General features: G+C 45.4%; 1 protein-coding gene across 34 annotated transcripts in view; it reads left to right on the top strand.

The window, feature by feature from the left end:
• Nucleotides 1-6,221, top strand: part of LOC310888599 (transcription factor 4) — a 211,545-nt gene that overhangs the window by 87,268 nt on the left and 118,056 nt on the right. The gene's annotated exons all lie outside the window — the stretch shown is intronic.

Here is a 6,221-nt window from a genome sequence, read left to right as displayed (position 1 = left end):
GTAATGTCACCTGTAAGCAAGCTGAATAGATAGGTTCATTCTTACGTTTTAGAGAGCTTTTATTTCCTTTCTGTACGGTACAACCATCGCTGGGAGCCTGCTCAAGATGGTGTTTCTTTTTTGTCTCCTTTTAAAGAGCTTCCTGCTGCGATCGGGTCTTTTTCTTTCCCCCCAAAGTTTCTGGTTTTGGGCTCAGCTAAAAATCTGTGACTTGAGAAACTTTCCCGGTATTGTTGAGACAACATCACAGGAAATCCTTGCCCATTTTGTAAAAAGTGTAAACGAGGAAGGATGGAATAAGTCAAAAACGCATTTAATTGTTCAGACACACGCTGTTTTAATTTTGTAAATTCAATATTTGCTTAAAAACAAACAAAAATCGATTTTAAAAAAGATCATCTTTTAATTGCCACCAGTTTTTGTAAACCCAGTTCTGCTGGCCCTCAGTCCTGGTCCTCAGTGGGACCTCCGTTAACACAGGTCTTAATGGTCCGAGCCGGGGCTGCTCTAGATAAGCCTCAAATTAGTTAATTTTGAACTAATAAGGAATTGGGGATTGTTTTAGTAAAGGCCAGGTCCTGCTTTTGTATTATCATGCAAACAGTCCCCTCGACTTCAGTGGGGCCGCTGGCAGGAATAGGGTGAGGAGATGGTTTCGTGTTTAGAAATCTGCAGAGAAACTCTGGACATATTATCAGGCTTAAATACATTTCCACTACACAAGCTCCTTAAAAAAAATAGTCGTGGGGGATTCTGTAAGGCCGTATTTGTAGGTTTATCTGTGGGGAGGAGCTGAATAAAAGATTTATTTTTTAAATTTATGGCGAATGGCAAGCAATAGGATCTTGAATGGACTGAGAGGGGTGGTTTTGTTCTTGGAGGGAAGGAAGAGAAGCCTTTGCGTGTAAGCTTGCTATCTATTTTATATGTGTTTATTTGATGGTATAAAATCCTGGGGTACTTGGGGGGAACTATTCAGAGTTGCGGCTGATGGCAGCGTGCGCCGGGTGACACGCCGGCTCCTTCGGGAGGCCAGAGAGCTCCCATAAACTTTATTTCCAGTTATGAATACTTCATTCGCTGAAAATCAGGCCTGAAAGTGATGTGTCTGAAATTAGCGACTGTTTCCAAGGGGAAAAAGGAGTTTAGTGGATTAGAAGAAATAAACAGCTCAGCTGCGTTTAAAAAAAAAAAAAAAAAGGGGGGGGTAATTTTTTTCATCATTGCAATATTTCCTGTTGAGAAGCCCATTCCTGTAGCCTTCCTCGCAGGCCGTGGGAGCACTGCCTGTAACAAAGCACTCACGGTTTCTCACCGCTTTTGCAGGGAAGGGAGGAGAAGGAATCATCCCTGGCTTTTGCAAACTGTGGTAAAGGACTGAAGCTGGAAAGATCAGGTTGTCCTCTTATCCTTCGAGTTTGGGATTTTTTGCAAAAAAATTTGTTTCAGGCCCAGTTTAGTATCTTCTTTGTTTTTATGGAAATTTCGTAATTAACCTGAGTGTTTTATGCTTCTAATTCCAGAAAGCTGTACAATATTTTTTCTCTTTTTCTGGGAAATCCTACCGTTTTTTATGAAGGATGTTCTTCTTTTTCTGATCCAAGGAGAAGTCCTGATTTGACTGGGATTTCTGCTTCACCTCTTAAAAAAAAAACGCCTTGGCCATTTCTTTGCAAGTGCTCGAACGCTCGCGAGGCTCCTTCCAAGTTCTGCCCCGGTGCAAGATTTTACATTTGCAGAGTGTTATCGTTCCAGTAACAATTCACCTGGGGATGAAAAGCAAACCAGCTGATAATTTATTGTCAGAAGTAGAAATATTTGCTGCGGTTGCTAAGGCAGAAAGTGGAAAGTCTAAGTATGAATCAGCCCTCTTCTGACCGGGGTTGTTTCTGGGTTCGAAGGGTTTTAAAGATGGCTGGAAGTTGAAATCTTTGCAGCTTCCTTCTGTCCAGCTCTTTTGGGGCTGAAAATGATGCCCAGTTACTAGTTAGCCCACCAAAACCCTTCTGAGAAAATTTTCGGAAAGAAGATGTCTTCAGTACGATTCAGGAAGGCCATAATTCGGAATGCCTGATCGCCCCCAGTAGGAGCTAGGAGAACTCAGAGTTTCTGAAAATCAAAGCGTTTTGGTAATGAATATGTATATTGGGGTGCAATTAATAAGTTGCTGTTTCTCAGGAGAAAAAATGGAAAAAATTGCTCTTGCTGGAGTCAAATGGGTTCGTAGGGCTCTAGTGCCCGCTGAGATCAACTGGGAACTTCTTTGCGTGTTTTCCAGCCACAGGATCGTTCCACCTCCCCTGTACGGCCCCAAGGAAATGTGGTTAGTGCAGGTGAAGCACACAACAAAGAGGTTCATTTTCCTGCAAGGCAGACCCCGGGGTTTCGATGGCCGTGAGCAGCCCCAGGAGCAGGCTGCTGAACGCCGCGGTTGCCGGCGCAGCTGTGCGTGGCCGGCGTGCTGGATGCTGAGATGCTCGGAGCCGAGCTGCAGAGTTTAGGGCGAGCGTAGCTTTCAGCTGCTCTGCAGCAAACAAGACTGTCCCTAGAGATGCCGTGGCTGACCTTCTCGTCCTGTGCCTGCTGCTCGACGTTGCCAGCCGGACCGAGAAGACAGATAACAGCCAGCGGTGCATGCCGTCGGTATTGGGCACAACTCATTTTTCTTCCCTGCTATCCTGAACCTTTCCCGATATCCCAAACCTGCAAAATGTGGACTCGGCTCCCTGCAATGTGGCTGCGGCGAGAGGTCGGCCCCGTTGGCGGTGGGACCCGGAGCGGTCCGCAATGCCGTGCCTCAGGCACCGCAGCCCGTCAGCAGGAGCCTGCGAGCGTTTTGGCCATGGTGTCTTCTCTCTGCTGGGTCTCCAGTACTTTCCTCATGACACTGGTGGTATTCGGGGCATTAACAGCACACCAGGCTTGTAGTTGAACTTATTCGTAGATGCATTTTGTAGCAGATAGACTTAACTTCTTGATAAGGAAACAATGAATAGTTCCAGTATTTTTTTTAACTTTGCATTCCCTTCTTTCAAATGTTTCATTCTTCTCTTTACCCCTCCCAAAGGTCACGATATGGGGAAAGTAATTACTTTGCTAAAGTTTTTATTCTGTTTCATGAATGGCTTAGAAAAGCGCGCTTGAAAATTTATTGAAAGTAAATTTATGGAAAATAAATCCAGGCCAAAATTTCAGGTTTGCTGAAGAAAGGTAGGAGTTCAGCACTGGCAATTGTATTTAAAATCTCCCTGGATCAGGTGTTGCTTTTACCATGTGAGGATTTAATTAGTAATAACAATGCTGATCTGGGTTTAGTAGTGGAAACCGCAAAGCGCAAATATCTGCCTCGTTTGCTGGTGAATTTAGCTGTGTTTCTCTTCCTGTCTACCTGTGCTTCATTTATGCGTGTATCTCTATTGCTGCTGATAGCCGGACAGAATTCAAGATTGAAGGTCCCTTCCAACCCAGCCCATTCTGGGATCCTCTAATATTATAGGTTGTACCATCATGAAATTTTTTTCGTATATGGGCGAGTAGCCTGTAGAGCTGTACTATGGAAACATCAGTTTGAAACCTTTTGTCTTCTCGATGGTGGGATCCTTATGGTTCACCAGCGTCAGGAGCGTGGTCAAGGGCCGTTCTCCACGTGAAACGTGTCCAGTAAATAGTTTAGAAACCCACATACGCTGGCTGTGAGGGTGCAGGGTGATTTTTCTGGAGCTGGGTAACCCTAAGGACAAAGCGGGGAGATTACTTGGAAAATTTGCTGCCCTCCAAGAGCTCTGCATGAGGCACGGTGCGGGGAGGGCAGGCTTGGCCACGTGTCCCCAGTGGCTCTTGTGGCTCCGTGTCCTCGGCTCCTGCCCATGCCAGCCCCTGGGAGCACGACAGCCCCCCGCCAACCCGCCCTGCGATCCCTCCCTGTCATCTCTGACAGTAACCTTAAATTGTAAAAACACATTCTGTAAGATGTGTGACTTTTTGAGAAGTTGATGTCCTTTTAATATGCAGGATCTTCGGGGGGGGGGGAGAAAAAAAAAAGTCCCCTTTTTGAAAATTAAAGCACGTGCCACAAAAGCATGCATTTATAATCATAGGGGTCTTTGTTTCAGCGCCTGCAGTACGAAATGCTAAATCAATAATAAATTTGAGATCAGCGTGAAGAACTACAGCACCAGAGCTGTGGAGCTGCCTCTCTTTCAGCATTGTTTTGGTAACGGTCTTTGTTCCGCCGGCATGCCAGAACTCCCGTCTTCCGTTCACGGTGTGTTTCTGGCCAGGGTAGTCCCGAGCTATCGAGTTCAAAACGGTCACTGCTTGATCTGTGAAAAAAGGCTTTAAAAATTTTGGAAATCTTTACAATTTTTCTGCTTAAATAGTTGTTCATGGTAGCAAGAACAATAGCGGTTTCACAAAAGCACAGAGTTAACAATAATACTTTTAAAGTCATCTAAAACCATTTTTGCATAAGGAATATAAAACGCAGATATATTTTGAAAGATTACATTCTTCTTCCTACTGAAACTGGTGTTTTACAAGTTCATTAACGCCTGCTTCAGTTAAGTGACCACCAGAATTCCTGTTAAGGACTGTTTTAGTCTCAACTGCTTGAAATCTGAAAACAGGAATGCATTTGAACTTAAATTTAGCAAACAAGTATATGTGAGTAGCTCTATACTTGATCTTCAGAGGCGATCGTATCGCCGTTTAGCTAGAGAGGACGTTGGGTTCCTACAGAGATGCTCTCAACGGGAGCTTCCGAGTCCCATCAATAACCCGTTGGCTTTGCGTGTCTGAAACCTGCTGCTGTGCTGGGTGTTTGGAGGTGGAATGAGGCTGCTGGCCCCTCCTGGTCATTTTGGGGTGTTGGGAACCCCCAGCGTCCGTTTGGGTTGCACCTGGGGCACGGGTTTAATCATCATTAAACAGTGAGGGAGTACCACTTTGGGCTCAGAAAGGCATGCTTTGGCCACCGGCGTCTTGCGTTTCCCTCCCCTTGGTTCCAGTGAAAGCATTCGCTGTGTTACCATGAGATCCCTCTGGACATCTCTGGGAAATTTGTGCTGATCCCAACTCTGAGCAGGACGGGCCCTTACTGGTAGCAAAGCTGGCTCAGCATTTACAAGGTCAAAATTGAAAAAAAAAAAAAAAACACAACAGGATTCCAAAAATAAGCGCTTAAAATTAGGTTCCCAATTCCAGAGCCCAAGTACGTGGTTTGTTTTGGTTAGTCGTGCACCAGCAGCTTCCACTACCATCAGTGACACTGGCTTGGATTTACAATACCCCTGACTACGAGGCTTTAGTTAAATGCCTAAATAAGGACGTAGCTCTAGGTTACCTACTTTATTTTTGCATCGTGACCCCAGGGCATTGCCCAAAAATGGTTGCGCAGTTATTTCTGCATATTTTATTTCTGAACCATAGCAGACCTGTGTGATATTGGAACGGAATAATGGCAAGTTCATAGAAGTTTTGCTATCATCTTGAACAGAAGAGATTCTTCGCAAGGACTTTTGGAAATACTAGTTACTGCTGTCAGTACTGTATTTCCAAATTATTTAGGAACTTTATTATACACACTAAATTTGCATTGCTTTTCTTCTAAGCGGTCCATTTGTTATTTATGGCAGTGAAGACCCATCGGTGTGGCAAGGCAAGTATTCCCAGTTCATGGGAACGCACGGCTCCCAATCCACTGGTGCGCAGGTTAGTTACATCTGCTCCTTCCAAAGAGCTCGGGAATTTGTCTCTTCCAACGAGGGTAATTATGGGCGGTGAGCGCCTTGCGGAAAGGGTTAATCCGTGAATATGATTTGATAATCAAAACGGGATAGAAAAGGGCCATGGCAGCCATGGGCTCGTGCCTGGTAATCACTCCGAAGCGGGTCTGGCTCCCGGTGTGCGTGGAACAAGCATGGCCACGATGTTGGGTCGTGCCCAACATGTGTAGGGTGTGTAGGGTTCCACCATTCTGCACCGTAGATCGTAAAGTCACGGACCTTGAAGATGGAAACGATCTTTTAGGTCATCGGTGCTGTTATCTTGCCTATATAGGAATTCTCCTGACAAATAAGGGCCGATCTGGTGAGAAACACGGAAATGTGGTGGTTTTCAGTAGGATGACTGCTGTCTGCTAACGCTCGCCGTCAGGTGTCTGAGTTGTTCTGTGGGGTGACATCTCCATTGAGGACCCATCTCTAAGGCTTTGGAGGCATGGG

This window comes from Anser anser (genome assembly GCF_964211835.1).
Source record: "Anser anser genome assembly, chromosome: W".
NCBI classification, from domain to species: domain Eukaryota; kingdom Metazoa; phylum Chordata; class Aves; order Anseriformes; family Anatidae; genus Anser; species Anser anser.
Note: the sequence above shows the minus strand (reverse complement) of the source record. Positions and strands in the feature narration are given on the sequence as shown.